Source organism: Pomacea canaliculata, linkage group LG8, assembly GCF_003073045.1.
Source record: "Pomacea canaliculata isolate SZHN2017 linkage group LG8, ASM307304v1, whole genome shotgun sequence".
NCBI classification, from domain to species: Eukaryota; Metazoa; Mollusca; class Gastropoda; order Architaenioglossa; family Ampullariidae; genus Pomacea; species Pomacea canaliculata.
In genome coordinates, this window is record NC_037597.1 from 21,987,676 (window position 1) to 22,005,608 (window position 17,933).

Below are 17,933 nucleotides of genomic sequence, written 5' to 3' on the forward strand. Positions count from 1 at the left end.
GAAACTACGCAAGCAGGGAAGAAGAAGAAGGATGAGGAGGAGGAGAAGGAAGAAGAAGAGGACGATGACAGTAGGATGCGATGGACGTCACTTCCGGTGTTGTGCGTGCTTGTTCCCGGACGCTGCTTGGCTGGCAGTAGTTGTCATGGGGGAGGGGTTCCGGCCTCCTCCGCGCGGTGGCACAGCTGCACGTGCTCGCACAGGATCTGCAGCAGCTCGTCGCGCTCCTTGTTCAGCTTGGAGATCTCCGAGCGCAGAGAGTTGTTGTCGCACTCCAGTCGTTGCGACTCCTGGACGGGAGGGCAAGGAGAGGGGACAGGCAGGAAGAGACAGAAAACACCAAAATGTACAATAGACCACCAACATTACTACTGTCCTGTCGATGTCCAAGGTTCTCTAGTCGAGATTACTGTCCTGTCATTGTCAGATATCTCAGTGCAAGTATATTCACTATATATATATACAATACAGCAGATATGTGTAAGTTCATGAGAGAGGAAGAGAGAGCATTTTAAATGCCAGGCTATGCGAGATAAACTCAAAGCAAACTCTTTGCCTTTCACTCCATCTCACCTCAATCAGAAGCTTTCCTCTTTCCTTCTTTTTCCGTCGGAACTTCTGTGCCGCTCGTCTGTTTTGCTCTCTGCGCCGGTTGAGCTTTTCAATCTCCTCAGGTCGGGGCTGCAACAAGTGTCGGGTGGGATGAACAATAAAGGATGCAGCAGAATGTCAGCATATTTGTTCTACAGGAAGATTGTATGAAGCAAAGTGATTAGTAAAAGGTACAGAAGGGAAAAAATTGTATCATAGATATAAATCTTCAAATTACAAGTATATTCAATATATAGCGGTTATTTTAATAATCTTGAGGTCAACAGTTCACAGCATCCCTATGGCTGAAGAGGTGTTAGCAGAAGAGCAGGTGGGCTTTAGGACACTACGACTGTGGACATCTTCAACAGTCGCATCCTAGAACATTACAATAATCTCTACAATAACTTCTATGGCTTTGAGAAAGCTTTTTTTTTGTTTGACAAGTGACACATAATGGTGAAATCCAATATCAAGGAAGGTCTTCATCAAAACCATTGAAACATTGTAGAATGACTCCAGGAGCTCGGTACTCCTCAACATGGCTCCCAACCATAAGTACGTTCATAATGGGAAGAGTAGAAACATTAACTGACAATGTTGAACTAATTGCTAAATGGAAATACTTAGTCCAGAAACTAAAGCGTTCAACTTTACAGCAAAGTAGGTTTGACATTTTTCTTATTATTCTTCCAATCCCCGCTTCATTGTGTATCTGACTCAGACATAAAGTTGGATACAGATCAGATCATCCAATGATGACCATCACTCCTCAGTTCGGGGATGAAACAGTTCACCACATTAATCGGAAATCGGTTTCTCTATCCTGGCAGACATTAAGTGCGTCAATAAAACACACAAGCTAATAGCTGAAGAAGAAAAAAATTAGTAAATATTTTTTGCAACCTTTGAAGAAAATATTGTATTCGTAAAATTAACTTACAAAAGAAGATGAAAGTGTTACTTCAGACACAGATAAGACAGGGCAGATGATAATATCTTTTTTTCGAAAGTTTTTTTAATATCAAAATGGAGCGGTAAATCAGTGTGAAATGAAGGAAACTAGATAACGAGATTGCTAGACTATTGATGTGGCAGACAGCTTTAAAGAACAGATAAATTTTGAAAAGGCAGAAAATGTTCTCAAGAAAATAAAACAAAAAGTTAAAAGTGCTGGAGTTGATGGCCTTGCTGCAGAATTCTTTAAGCTTTCCAGAAGAGATTATGGTTGTGGGTCTGGTAATGAGGCCTTCAGAAGCTGGGATAAAGATTATCTTAAACTTCTTGATATAAATAAATGTTTCCAAATTTGTGCGATCACAAAAATAACATCAGAAAAAGATGTGCTAAATGGTCATAAATATCTTTTTTATTGTGTGAAGCCAGAAACATCAGAGGAAATGATGGGAATTATTGCACTAAAATATTAGCATTCAACCGAGCAAGAAAGTTACAATAAGTGGATATGGTGAGGTCTGTAAGGTATTGCACAAGTCAATAGTTAATCTCGATATCTTCTTTCACTGAATAAAATAGGGAATTACAACATACATGATTAAATACATGGAATGTGGTGAGGTACAAACATGAGTCAGTCAACAGGTATTCATGATAACAAACGAAATCTTGAGACCCTAAACTATGTTAATCAATTCTAGAACAACAGGTTGCAAATGTTACTACTAAGTGTTCAAAACACAAGTGTGCCCAAGTGCATACCCGGGTACCGGCCAAGAATATTCTTAAAAGCTCAAAGACTCAAAGACATCAAGTGGAGTCATGAGGTCATTCTTTGAACTGCATTTAAAGAAAACGTTCAAACATTTAATCTTTTCCATTTTAATGAGTATTTATTTAAAAAAATGAAAATTATTGATGTATGAGTTGATCTTTGAAATGTGTAAGCTAATGTTAATCATTTGAGCTAAATGTGACTTTAAAAAAATCATCATGGAGGCTATAACGGCTTGAACAACTGTACTGTAAAATTATTTTACACTTGTATGCTTAAATATGTTAAACATCGTGTTTGGTGCAAGTAAACCGCTTAAAAAGTAACATCTGTTTCAAGAATGACGACTGCTTGATGCCTTTTATAAAGGTAGATCAAAAAAAAAAAAAAAATTTAAGTTTGGGAATGTTGCTGAAGAAAGCTTTGGGTGAGCGCTGAATACTTTTTAATTTTGATGCTTCCCCGACAACAAAGGATGTGTAGTTTCATCAGGAGGAGACACGGTGAGGACTGTATTTTAAAGATGTTGGGAAGGAGGGAAGAGGGAAAACAGGTGTGTACAGATAGCTGTACTCCCCTCCTTCACTACTTGCGTGCTGGCGAGAGTTTAGTCAGTCATGAGTGACGCCTGCAACCTCCAGGTCACGAGGGGCTGACAAAGCAAATGATTCATCGTGGAGGTTAGGTGCGGGGGGGGGGGACTGGGGTGTGTGCGTGGGCTCTTTGTCATCGGGTTCACATCGGCCGAGGCTGGACCTGCAGTCACATGCATGGAGGATGTGGACGGGAGGAAGAGATGACCTGGTCTCCGATTTTCAATATCATCAAAAAAAAAAAAAAAAAAAAACCCACAAAAAAACCTTCAAAGAACAAAACCAAACCAAACAACTGGATGTGGTTTTGAAAAAAGACGAGGCGAATGCCACAGCAAATAAGATTCAAAATGTTTTATTGCCAACTCTTTTGTTTTCCATTTCTCGAGATGTTCGCCAAGCTGGGATTGCAGCTCCTCTCCACTTTATTAAATGCAAGGTGTTGTAAACAGCAGGACTGGCAGTTATGTCTGTCTGAGAAATGTATAATAACTGCACGCTGCCAACAAAAACAAAATACTGAACTCAGGGTTACTGGCAGGTCAGAAGAACACAGCTCTGTCATTACTTTGTCACAGGAGATTTAAACAATTTGTAACTGCAGGGGGTTAGAGGTGGACTGACATTATTTCACGGAAAACAACAGCCTGTCCAGGCTTTCCATAGCAAGGAGTCTACTTTTTTCTCCTGATCTCTTTCCAAAACGCAGGTGAGAACTGCCATGTTTTAATTTCTATACCGCATTCAGAATTAATATCTTGCAATGACACACACCATCCATGCAAAAATTGTCATCCGCTCGGTTAACCACGAGGCGAGACATTCATGATGACAATAAACTTTCCAGGTAAAAGGAAAAGGGTGGACAGGGAGAGAGGATTCTCTGGATTATAAACTCTTTCATAATCACTCTAAAAGACGGACAGAGTGTAGAGCCCTCGACGCCCCTATTTTAGCAAACTTTTACCATCATTTTCCCAGTATCATCCCAACATTTTGCCAGCATTTTCCGAGTACTTTGCCAGCATCCTCCGGGCACCTTCCCAGCATCTTCCTCACATCTCGGAGTACAGCTGATAAACATTTTTCCCCCAATTTTTTTGTCCGTTTCAGCTCTTCACACTTTGAAGAAAGTATCTTAACACCGACCTACCCCATTAGAATTTTATTGTCAAAGCACGAGGTAAGCAGGACAGTGGAGCAGTCCAGCACCTGCAAAAGAAGGGTGAGAACAGTGGAAGGTCGGGGGAGTCTAAACAACCGGATGTTTATATGGGACAGTTGACAGGCCAGGTCACAAGCTCATCGTCCAGTCCCTTATTGACTTGCCGCTTTTCTATGCTTTCTTTGTCTATCGTTCCTCCCTTCACCCCACCACCTGCAACCCCGCCAACTACTATTTTATATGTCGACTGGCCGCACCTTTTCCTTCAGTTTGTTTGGGCTTAATGTTGGCCGAGTTTGTCTGAACTTGATGATTAATTTGTCACGAACGGAAACAGCCACGTGTTACCTCCCCCATCCTACCAATACCTTCCCCCACTTTTGTCTTCCTCTTCACAGGCAGCTCCATAGAGCCAGCGAGGACCAACCAACAACTGTGCTCTTCATCGCTCATCTCGTCTGCTCTCTCCTCCATCAACATGCATCAAAAACTAGTTATTATCTTAATTTTATATGTTTTTATATTATTGTTGAATGAAAATGAAAATATCAGATAAAATAATTGAAACAAAATTCTACAATTCTGCTGATGGTGGGCTGTGGGTTTTTCTTGTTGTTTGGATGGCTAACTATAGACCGGACGGCGACAAGGCGACGCGTGGCCTACATATTTAAATATCAACAGCCAATGTGCCACAATGTTCTGAACTCTCTTGGTGACCCTCTGGGCAAGACACTTAGCTCAAGTTGCCCCAGAGACCCACTGACACTCGCTTGTTCAAAGGCAAACAACGCCCCAAGCCAGGATGCCATTGAACAGACCACGGACTTAATTTATCTGAACTTTTACAAAGTCTACATTCAACAAAGCTAGTGCCTTTCATATGTTCTGTCTTTCAGGAAGAGGACCACACTTGGAATAAGTAAGATCACATGGTCAGGGGTAGGCTGTGTTGTGCCCAATTGAAAGACAAATGCACTCAACCACTCAGCCACTAAAGTGAGCCAGTTCAAACAAATAAACACTTAATTTAGATGTCCCGGTCATGAAATGATAGTTAAAACCTCTCTTTTCTTGTTTTCTGCTGTGCAAAAAAAGAGTTATATTTTTTTTTCAAATTTAGTGCATTTGCCAAGTCGTGCTCAATAGATATGATTGGCAAGCAAAAACATTCTTTCCTGCAACATTGTTAATCTCATAATGAATTTTAATTTTGAGAAACTGTTATGTACTGGGAACAGATTCTATGTGACTCTATATCATTGGACACATTATCAAATAGTATTTGATAATAGTATTCAAATAGTATTTGCTGAATAATGAATGGTATGACTTCTTTGGGATTCATCTTGGTACTGGGAAACCTTCTAGCCACAGTCTGTCATTTATAACAAAGTTCATTGGCATCAATGTCTTCGTTGTCTTTGTGCCTTAGTGCCTTTTTCAAAACCTTGCAAGACTATACAATGTCCTTTGCTGGCTTTACAGAAATGGTTTGGGTATCATAAAGAAATCCAAATATGGCATCTGATCCCGAATATGTTTAGAAATCTTCCGAACTAGCAAAAAATGTTTGGCAGGGTCTACTATTGTTACAACTTCGTAGTCAAACTGACCTTTGGCTCTTCCTTTCTTGATGCCTGGTCTTTCTCAAAGTTTGGTTGTATTTTTAAATCACATGCAATCTGTAAGACTTCTTCAAATCCCTTATCACTTCTCGAGATATTCCATAGTTTGATAAATCTCCTTTGTTGCTATCTTCAAAGCAGCTTCTTTGTCTTGAAGACATTTGCTGGTAATATTTACTTCAAGCAAGATGCTACCTGATATTACTAGAGCTGCAACAAATGTGAACTGGCAAAAGGTCTTCAGCTTCAGCAAGTGTTGCGTTTTCTCATGATCCCCGAAGGCTTGCATTCTCAGAAATGTCTACGAGAGCTTCAGAAATGTTACCTAGCTGGTATCTCAAAGGTCTCAAAGCACCAATTCTACTTTTCCATCTGGTTTCACTGTAATATTTGAGACATGATTTTTCAGTACTCCGGGACATCCAGTTGACCCAGAGAAATAGTCTGAGAAATAATTTGTTGAAGCAATCCGAATAAATTGACAGCTTCTACTCTCAGCAGCATCGTTTGCTACAAGATTTGGAGAATGTGCACTGTATGGGACAAAAAAAAATAAATAAATAAAAATAAAAAACAAACAAACAAAAAGCCCCACGTCGGCTTATATTTAAAATCGTTTTGTACACAACTGTCTTTGCCTTTTATGTCGCTTAGGTCATAGCCTTGTCCTCGCAGGTTGTCAGGGACGTGTGTCGTGTACGTGTATTGTGTCAGGGACGAGAGTTGTTTCCCTTGGTCACGTGGATAGCGAGTGAGTCTGAGAGAAGTGACCGGCCAGTGTTAAAATGAAATTCTCGTGCAAACCAGACAAAAGTAGTGAGCAAAAGTTCACTCCAAGCTTAGGCTTCGAGAACAGTGTAGGAGGATTCCCAACGAAACCGCCGAGTCGGTAGGTCGTATTGTACGTGTGGCTACAGGGACCAGGAATCAGAGTCTTAAGTTCCTTGCCCAGTCAAGGTACCAGATTAAGTTTAGCTGAAGTGTGAATTTTGATTGATGGTGTAAAGAGACGTGTTTTAATCTGTCTATAAATGAGACTTGATTTTCTAGAAGTAATATATATTATCACTTGACGTTGTGAAACTGTATAAAGAAGTGTAAGTTGTAAATTCAGTTAATTAATTAATCACCGAGTTACAGGAACTTATGGTGACCTGGAACTTATGGAGCGAAGTGCTTGCCTAGTCAAGAACTTCTGAGAGGGCTTCAGAGAACTTATGGTGACCTGGAACTTATGGAGCGAAGTGCTTGCCTAGTCAAGAACTTCTGAGAGGGCTTCAGAGAACTTATGGTGACCTGGAACTTATGGAGAGAGTGCTTGCCTAGTCGAGGAACTCCTGAGAGGGAGCTTCGGAGAAACTCCTGAGAGAACCTAGAAGGGATCCACTGGCAGTGTGCGCTGGTAAAGATCCATTGGGAGTGTGTTGGCCCAAAGATAGCCGCCGAGACGGGAGGGTTTTCATGTACAAGTGGTAGCTGACCGCGACCCCAGCGTCGTGGGTATGTCTTCCAAGTGGATAGCCTCGTGTGAGCTGGCTACTGAGATTCTATTGGAATACGTGCTTTTATGTGTAAGTGAATCTGTACGCTCGCTGTAGACTGCGAGGGAGCGTTCGTGCCCCAGAGACCGGACTTCTTTTTATGTCGCTGAAGGGACACGAGTAACAAGTAACAGTAAGTGATTAATCTTTACACAATATCTGAGATACTCTTGGCACCCAAGACTTACTACCAGAGTGACACTACGTATTGATGTAACACTGCGGGAAGTGAAAAGGTATTGTGTGATGCTATCGTTGAGCGAGGAGAGTATGTCGAATTTCTTGTATGTTAGATATGTGTATTAGCTAGTGTGTGTTTATGCCTGGTGGATTTATTTAATTTGTTTTGTGGTCTACAAGGCCTTTTACCCACTTTCCCCAAGAGAGAGGATAAGTAAGGGCTTTTTTTTTTAGTAAAGAACACGAGAAGCCCATTGGCAGGTCGCTGTGTTTTGTGTTGTGTGAACGCGCGTGACGTCAGTGTGTGACGTGGTTGTGACAATTGGTGACCCCGACGTGATCTGTCGTGGGTCTGTCTCGTGTTGTGATTTGTCGTGAGCAAGTTGTCTTTCTTGGTGATTACTTTTGGAGATTTATATATATATATTTTTCTGATTTTGTTTGTTGTTGTGTGTTTTTTTTCGGTTGTTGTGTCTGTGTTTGTTTATGGTTTTTATTTTGTTTTTGTTTTTTCCCCGTCTCCAGCTTTACGGGTCTGCGGAGATTGTACAGTTCACTCCACAGAGAGGGTCTAGTTTCTTTTTTCTACTGTTGTCTCTTGTCTTTCTTTCCCCGCTCCTTCTTCTGTGTAGGAGAGTAAGTGCAGTAACCGGAAGTGAGTGTGGATGGGATCTATCCTGTAGCCATCTGTCTAGTTGTTTTTATGAAAAAGATTTTTTTTTTCTTTTCTTTTTTTTGGGCTTTCTCAAATTTTCTTTGCCGTATCATGCTTGTTTTGAACTGGTAATAGTTTGAATATTCCTATGTGTACTCTGATTTTGGTTAGGAATTTAAGGAAAGTTTCTCAAATTTCTTTTGAAACATTTTTTTTGGGATGCAATCTTGTTTTCTGATTGATGACATGATATATGAAGCCGCTTGTATGAAATTCTGGGTTTTCCATTGATGACATGCTATAAAGTATTACTCTGTTTTTCATTGATGACATGTGATAAGGTACTAGTCTGTTATCACTGATGACATGCTATAAGGTGGGCAAGCTGAAAGTTTTGTAACGGCTTGTGACACACTGTAAGTGAGGTTGTGGAAGCCCTTATAGATACAGGTATTGACTCTGGTAATGGTACTTACCAGGTTGACGTGAATTTTGTATTATTGATATATCGGTTGATGTGTAAGAGTGTATGGGTAGGTGTTGGTGTTGATAGGAATTCCCAAGGTTTGTTTTTTTTTGGTGTTGTAGTTTGACTCTATTTAGTGGGATATAGGGAATCTGTCAGTGCCGATTGTTACTAGTTGTATTAGCTATGGCGGAACCAGTTAGTCAAGTAGCTGCCTATTTGAGGGAGGGGCAAAGCATGGGCATGAAGGACGAAGCCCTACAGAAGTATGTGATCCAGTGCATCGAAAGACAGGAGAGATCTGAAGAGCGATTAGCCAAGAAAGAAGAAGCAGATAGAATAGCCAAGAAAGAAGAAGCAGATAGAATAGCCAAGAAAGAAGAAGCAGATAGGTTGGCCGGAGAGAGGGAGGCAGAGAGACGATTTGAATTGGAGAAACTTAGGATGGAGTTGGAGCTGAAGAAAGAAACCTATTCTGGAAGTATAAGCCAAGAGAAAACTGAGCGCCCCTTCAAAGGTTATGTTCCTAAACTACTAGCATTTCAGGAGGACAAGGATGACATGGACTCCTATCTTTTTATTTTTGAAAACCACGCCAGAACTTTCAATTGGCCTAAAGAGGTCTGGCCTTTATATTTAGCCTCCCATCTTCATGGAAAAGCCCTTACCCTGTATCATACTATGTGTGCGAACGGAACAGTTCCTTACGAAGATCTCAAAAGGGAGTTACTTCTTAGGTTCAGAAATACGGAAGAAGGATACCGAGAAAAGTTTCGGACAGTGCGGCCCCAAGCTGAGGAATCGATGACTGAATTCCTAACTCGACTAGCCAGCTTGGCAGACCGGTGGATTACCCTCTCCAATATCCCAAAGGATTACGAACATCTGAGAGACTTATTACTAAGGGAACAATTTTATGAAAGTGTGTCCAAAGACCTGGTAGTATTTTTGCGTGAAAGAAGCTTAAAGACAGTTACATCTGTGGCCGAGCATGCGGAACACTATCGCGTAGCTCACCCCCACAAATCACTGGCCAGGAGAGCAGAGAGATCCATGTTCGCCAACGTGGGGTGTAGCACACCACCAGCGTCTCCACCTACGAAGGCTCGGCAGGACCGACGTCAATACCATGCTAACTATTCCTCTGATCGTCGAAACACTTCTAATAATAGAACTCGAAACCCACGGGGAAGTCCACCCTCTTCACCACCTCCCAGGGGGACCCAAAAGGAACATCCCTCCCCGCCTCACCATCCCGAAGGAAAAGATCCAGGACATCCGGACCGGTGGACACCTCCACGCCGATGCTTCAACTGTTTCGGCTACGGACACATTGCCAGAGACTGTCCAGAAAACCGGCCGAGAGGTAACGTCAGAGATGGCTCCAGTGAAAGTAAACCATCCCCAGCCAATGCAGCAATTATATGTTCAGCCTCTAACGAGGAGCAACTGGGACACCTCCATCTATACCCGGGGAAGGTTAGAGGACAGGAGGTCTGTGTACTGCGGGACTCGGGAGCCACCGTTGCAGGCATACGGCAATCCTTAGTTCGTCCAGAGGATTACCTAAATAAACAGCAATCCTGCATTACATTTGGGGGAAAGGTGGAAGTATTTCCACTAGCACGAGTTCCAGTTGAAACACCCTTTTACATGGGAATCCTAAAATGCTGCGTCATTAAAAATCCGGTGGCGGACCTTATCATTGGAAACGTAAGAGGAGCCCGCCACGTCACCTTTAATCTACCTGAAGAGGGATTGGCATCAGCAGGAGCAGCCATTACTAGAGCTCAGTCCAAGCTACAAGATCAACCACGGCAGCCACTGAACCGTCCGACCGTTCAATGGGATGTAACCAAGCCCCAGTTAATGGAGCTTCAGAGAAGCGACCCTTCCCTGGAAATTGTGAGAACCATGGCAGACCAGCAGCTGACTTCGCGAGGAGGCCTAGAAACATTCTATTATAAAAAAGGAATCCTCCATCGTGGATATAAACAAGACAATGGTCAAATACAACAAATTGTCGTCCCTGAAAAGCTACGTTTGACGGTGATGAGACTGGGCCACGACAACCCGTTATCGGGCCATATGGGAAATCGTACCACTTTGAGGCGAATCAGAAATCAATTTTGGTGGCCAAAAGTGAGGAGGGACACCCAGCAATATTGTAGAACCTGTGACATCTGCCAGCGAACCACCGCACCAGGGAGAGTTCCACCAGTTCCCATGGTGAAAGTGCCCACCATTGCAGAACCTTTTCGCAGGGTCGCGGTAGATCTCGTTGGACCTCTGCATCCACCTTCGGAGGAGGGACATACACATGTGTTGACCCTGATTGACCTCGCCACACGCTATCCGGAAGCAATACCGCTCAGGAAAATTGATACCATCACCGTGGGAGAAACGTTGCTGACCATCTTTAGCCGAGTAGGTTTTCCTCAAGAGATACTAACCGATAGGGGATCCCAATTTACATCCCAGTTGATGAAAGAAATCATGCAGACACTATCGATAAGAACGCTGCATTCTACCCCCTATCACGCACAAACAAACGGGTGCGTAGAACGATTTCATGGAACACTTAAACCAATGCTCCGGAGAGTCATCGAAAAGGAACCCAGGCAGTGGCACCGTTACCTGCCGGCATTACTTTTTGCATGCCGAGAAACCGTCCACACCTCAACAGGGTTCTCCCCTTTCGAGCTACTTTATGGACGGAAGGTACGCGGGCCCATGGATCTTTTAGCCGCAAAATGGAAGGAGGAAGAACCAACCCATTCTGAAGAAAAGTCGATTTTCCAGTACATTATTGACCTCAAAGACATCCTGAGGGAGACATTACAACAGGCCACGGAACAGGCTGACTTAGCCACCCGCAAGAGCAAAGCTTATTACGACAAGCAGGCGGTGCAACGCCATCTCCGTGTCGGAGACGAAGTGCTAGTATTGAGACCTACGAAAGCTAATAAGTTACTCATGATGTGGAAAGGCCCCTACGTCATCCTGAAGGAACGCCATCCTGACTATACCTTGAAGATAAAGAACCAAGAAAAGATGTATCACATCAATATGTTAAAACAATATCACCGGCGAGAAAACTCGTCCTCAACCAGTATCGCACAGAATGTGGAAAACACCCTGCTTATATCTCCTATTCCCACGTCTCCTGACTTTGAGGAGATCATCTCACCCGACTTCTGCCCCCAACAACTTTCCCCCCAAAACCTCCAGAACCAACAGGAGCTACCTCCAACCCAGTGCATCTCATGTAATGTGGCAATTCTCCCGTCACCTGAGACGGCGGACGTCGCCCCCCTACCCACGGTGGCCCACGCCGATTCTGAGAACGCAGCTAACATTCACATTAATCCAGAGTTACCGCCGCCCCGCCAGCTGATTTTACAGAAATTGTTCAGCCATTATCAACACGTGCTGACAGCCCGCCCAGGGTTGTTTCAGGGAGCTATCGAACACGAAATAAAATTAACACAGGACAAGGTAATACGACAGCGTCCTTACCCCGTACCATTCGCTCTACAACAACAGATAGAAGCGGAAGTGGACGCTATGCTAAAACTCGGAGTGATTGAACCATCTACCTCCCCCTATTCTTCACCTGTTCTCCTGATTAAGAAGAAAGACGGCTCAATACGTTTCTGCGTCGACTACAGGTCCCTCAATCAGATAACTCAGTTTGATGCAGAGCCAATTCCGGACCCAGAGGCGGTCTATGTTAAACTTGCCTCGGCCAAATTCTTCACTAAAATTGATCTAGCCAAAGGGTATTGGCAAATACCAGTCAAACAAGAAGACCGTTATAAGACAGCATTCCAAACAACGAAAGGACTTTTCCAGTGGAGCAGAATGCCTTTCGGACTGGTGACAGCACCAGCTACTTTTGCGCGCGCCATGCGCTTACTGCACTTAGAAAAATTCGCTACATACCACTTCTTTGATGACCTGCTCACCGGAAGTGATACTTGGGATGACCATTTGTCCCACCTCAAGGGAGTATTGTCAACGCTATCCCAATATCAACTAACAGCCCGACCTTCAAAGATCCATTCGGGATACACTCAGATACTCTACCTAGGACACCAGATTGGCCAAGGTGTCATGAGACCGGACCGTGTACTTGTCCAGAAGATATTAGATCTTAAAACACCACTGACCAAGAAACAAGTGAGATCACTGCTAGGGCTAATAGGATATTACAGGCGATACATCGCTGACTTCTCTAAAATAATAGCGCCTATATCAGATTTGGTAAGAGGAACCAGTCCACGCTCGATACATTGGACTACAGAGTGTCAGACGGCACTAGAGAGAATTCAATCACTCTTATCCAGCTTTCCCATCCTGCGATTGCCGGACTTTGCATTGCCCTTCTTGCTCCAAACCGATGCCAGTGCTGTGGGGCTAGGAGCTGTGCTGCTGCAACAACATGACGATACCCTCTTCCCCGTCATGTACATCAGTCGCAAACTACTGGACAGAGAGACTCGATATAGCACCGTAGAGAGGGAATGTTTAGCAATTGTTTGGGCTGTTCTTAAACTGTCTCGCTATCTGTACGGCCGACAGTTTGTCCTGTTTACAGATCACAAACCCCTCACCTTCCTCACCTCCACTCCGTATAAAAATGCCAGAATAATGAGATGGGCTTTAGCATTGCAAGAATTCAAATTTGACATTAAACCTATTAAGGGTACTAGTAATAAGTTAGCGGACGCCTTGTCGCGCGTGGAGGCGGATCAAGAGATCCCTTAGGACTGTGGTGAGACATCTTAGTACTGAAAAATGTGAACATTTTTTTTTGTAAGGGGGGAGGAATGTCAGGGACGTGTGTCGTGTACGTGTATTGTGTCAGGGACGAGAGTTGTTTCCCTTGGTCACGTGGATAGCGAGTGAGTCTGAGAGAAGTGACCGGCCAGTGTTAAAATGAAATTCTCGTGCAAACCAGACAAAAGTAGTGAGCAAAAGTTCACTCCAAGCTTAGGCTTCGAGAACAGTGTAGGAGGATTCCCAACGAAACCGCCGAGTCGGTAGGTCGTATTGTACGTGTGGCTACAGGGACCAGGAATCAGAGTCTTAAGTTCCTTGCCCAGTCAAGGTACCAGATTAAGTTTAGCTGAAGTGTGAATTTTGATTGATGGAGTAAAGAGACGTGTTTTAATCTGTCTATAAATGAGACTTGATTTTCTAGAAGTAATATATATTATCACTTGACGTTGTGAAACTGTATAAAGAAGTGTAAGTTGTAAATTCAGTTAATTAATTAATCACCGAGTTACAGGAACTTATGGTGACCTGGAACTTATGGAGCGAAGTGCTTGCCTAGTCAAGAACTTCTGAGAGGGCTTCAGAGAACTTATGGTGACCTGGAACTTATGGAGCGAAGTGCTTGCCTAGTCAAGAACTTCTGAGAGGGCTTCAGAGAACTTATGGTGACCTGGAACTTATGGAGAGAGTGCTTGCCTAGTCAAGAACTTCTGAGAGGGCTTCAGAGAACTTATGGTGACCTGGAACTTATGGAGCGAAGTGCTTGCCTAGTCAAGAACTTCTGAGAGGGCTTCAGAGAACTTATGGTGACCTGGAACTTATGGAGAGAGTGCTTGCCTAGTCGAGGAACTCCTGAGAGGGAGCTTCGGAGAAACTCCTGAGAGAACCTAGAAGGGATCCACTGGCAGTGTGCGCTGGTAAAGATCCATTGGGAGTGTGTTGGCCCAAAGATAGCCGCCGAGACGGGAGGGTTTTCATGTACAAGTGGTAGCTGACCGCGACCCCCAGCGTCGTGGGTATGTCTTCCCAAGTGGATAGCCTCGTGTGAGCTGGCTACTGAGATTCTATTGGAATACGTGCTTTTATGTGTAAGTGAATCTGTACGCTCGCTGTAGACTGCGAGGGAGCGTTCGTGCCCCAGAGACCGGACTTCTTTTTATGTCGCTGAAGGGACACGAGTAACAAGTAACAGTAAGTGATTAATCTTTACACAATATCTGAGATACTCTTGGCACCCAAGACTTACTACCAGAGTGACACTACGTATTGATGTAACACTGCGGGAAGTGAAAAGGTATTGTGTGATGCTATCGTTGAGCGAGGAGAGTATGTCGAATTTCTTGTATGTTAGATATGTGTATTAGCTAGTGTGTGTTTATGCCTGGTGGATTTATTTAATTTGTTTTGTGGTCTACAAGGCCTTTTACCCACTTTCCCCAAGAGAGAGGATAAGTAAGGGCTTTTTTTTTTAGTAAAGAACACGAGAAGCCCATTGGCAGGTCGCTGTGTTTTGTGTTGTGTGAACGCGCGTGACGTCAGTGTGTGACGTGGTTGTGACACAGGTTACCTACCTCCAGCTTTATTTCTTGAAGTTCTTTGAGAACATAAATGCACTTACAGTTTCAAACTGGTACAAATCCAAGGAATTATTGTTTTACTTCAATGTGAGACTTAGAACTTGGAGTGTTACTGTCAGAAACGGTCACAATTACAAAATCGACTAATTGTCATTTGCTCATTGTGACCAACATCTGATGAGCCGTCCAAGATGATAGAATAGTATTTAGCATGGCAAACAGCTCTTGAAATATTCTGCTTTATAGAATTTTCTAGCAGCTGTATGAAGTCATTCTGTATACCTTTTCTAAAATAATGCAACACTGTTTTATGGTCTTTAATTCTTCGCAAATGTTTCTGCATGAAAATCTCCCAAAATATTGTACAAACTTCAAGAAACTGCGATTTTTGTGTTATGAAAGTTGTCATTTGTATCTCGGAATGCAAGTCTCTGCAGTGCTAGGACCCGGACACTCACTAAAGCTGTCAGGGTTCGAGTACTTGGCTCCAGCCCACTTCTTCCTGTTGGATCCTGTGTTGGTTCACATCCTCCATGGTTTCGCCCCGCAGTAATCCTAGCTTCACTTCTCTCCAGGTCTGGTATTTTTTACATGTGAACACAATACGCTTGAAATGTTTTTCACATTCTACAGCTGGTCTGTGATATCTAAACATTGTTTTTCTCGTCCTTTTTCACAGTACGATGATCTCCCCTCCTAGCTCACCAGTAATTAGCTCCCCTGTTTGCTAATCCTTCCATCTCCCACAAGAAACGGAGATATATATATACACGAGGGCTTACCAAGTGAAAAGTGGTAAACATTTACAGCACATTCGCCAGATTTTAACCAGAGTATTGGTAGAATACGATGCAGGGTACCGCCAGCGGGGTGATAACCACTGTGTCACGTGACAAGCCGTTATTTACAAACAAGAGACTAAAATGATTAGTTATCTTCCTCATAACTTTGTGAGCGAAAAGTGCAACCACCGACCCCCCCGGAGGGTCGACCACACTCCACATTTGCAGCAGCCAACCAGCGATGAGTGGAAATCACAAACACACGCGCCCTCAGCTTCCCAGCTGCTCACGTGACTGGCATCAGTAGCGCGTGGCAATTAGGGGCGCAAAGTGATGGCGACCTCTAGAGTGACGCTGACACGAGTCACTGCAAGCCAGTGGAAATCAACTGCAGCACTGACACCAGTGCCACTATTTACCCAGAAGGTCAAGAATTCCTCCACATCCACGGAGGTGGTGATATTCAAAAGAAATCTGCGAGCACGCGACTACTTGCATTTGAAAACCACTTTTTCTGAGGAGTTCAAGAAGATGCTGGAAGTTTACAAGGAATGTGTGTCTCGGGGCACAAAAATAAAGTTTATATTCCACAGATCACAACAGCTGGGCTGAAGAATATAATTTATGTTCGCTGTTTGTGAGTCAGTCTGTCAGAAAGAAAACCAAGAAGCAGATATGCGCATAAATAAATATACAGAGAGAGAGAGAGGGAGGAAGAAAGACGAGATCATGTGTTGAAGAAAGGAATGGCAGTGTATTGAAATCTCTTTGCTTATCTAAATTAGGAGCTGAAATTCTATATTGCATTAAAGAGAAGAAAAAAGAATGTTCACCTCAGGGGGCAACAAATCCCGACATATTAAACAGTCTGTGTTTGCAGCACATATTTCTTCTATTCCTTCATCTCCACAGCCCGCCAAGAAGATCGGGGATGTGATAGCGAATTACAATGATATTACTATACATCCTCTATCTTTTTTTTTCTCTCCCGAAATCCGCATTTAATAGACTTGTGTGTGTGTTGGGACTTGAAGGTTTCATGATAACATCTGTAGACAGCAATGCAATCGAACAAACAAAACATGTTTACATCTGAAAGACCAGACAACACATGTTTAATGAAACCTGGAAGACTACATGACCGGTCCACAGAAACTTCAATATAAGTAATAGAAGCTGATGTCATGATAACAAACATTTCAAATACATTGAAATCACTTTCAACGCCAACGGAATGAATACCACCACAGCCACCTTTGAGGTGGTCGTTGTCATCACCAGCATCAGCAACAACAATGGGAAACACAAGCAGCACCGACCTCGTGAAACAATAAATAATAATCTCCTTTACATGTACAAATCGTCTCAGAGAGAAGGGAGAGAGAGACGGGGGAACACATGCATGCACTCAAGATGTCTTTCACTCCTACAAAGATCAGTCCAGTCCCTCCGTCGCTTCGCATTACAGTGGAGGAAAACAGCGAGGTCTGTTTAATCGTAACAAAACCTCCACCTGTAACACAACGCTCACACTGATCTCAAGAGGAGGGCATGCGAACAGCCGTTGCTGGTGTAGACTCTTCCACGCCGGAGGCGAGAAATGCAGACTCGTGGGTGGTCTAACATTAGCTATAATGGGGATGAAAAAAAAGGAGGAAGAAAAAAAAAAAAAGAGAAAGTTAAAAGAAAACCTGGAGGAGTGGTTAATCTGCGAAAGACCAGATCTCATTGGTGGACGGACTAGCCATGAGAGTTGTCTCCCATTTTTAAAAGATGGTGGCGGTCGGCGAGTGACAAGGACGGCAATATAATTAGCAGTGATGTAGAGCCGTGTATACGATCCCCCGCCCATCACTGGCGTATATCACTCCCCCAGACCCTTACACTCAGACAGTTCCGCCTTGAGCCGTGACGAGGGCAACGATATCAGCCTCTCGTTAATTTATTTGTCTTGCGCGACGCAAGTCTCTCCTCCACCCCACCTACCCGCCATCACATCACCTCAAGCGTCTAAATCCATCCCCCACCCTCAACCCCAACCCCTATCGGAGTTAGTCCATCAGAGAAGGGGGAGGGAGAATCATTTGGAGGATCACCGAGCGAAGGGTGAGGAAGGGGGATGGGCACATCGCTTGGCTGCGGTTATCATCTGATGACAAGAATCGTTGGTTTGTGTTGCTCGTTTCGTTCTGGGGTGTGAGATGAACCCTCGCGAGAGCGGCAGCTAGCAAGTCGACCAGC

The 17,933-nt window shown here is 43.6% G+C and overlaps 1 long non-coding RNA gene across 1 annotated transcript in view; it reads right to left on the bottom strand.

Annotated features, from left to right (window-relative positions):
• Positions 1–266: 266 nt before the first annotated feature.
• Positions 267–17,933, bottom strand: part of LOC112571090 — an 85,974-nt gene continuing 68,307 nt past the window's right edge. The window contains exons 2-3 of the long non-coding RNA XR_003100747.1: positions 574–681; positions 267–290 (exon numbers count right to left, since the gene is read on the bottom strand). This is a non-coding gene — a long non-coding RNA (uncharacterized LOC112571090). The remainder of the gene's footprint in view (positions 291–573; positions 682–17,933) is intronic.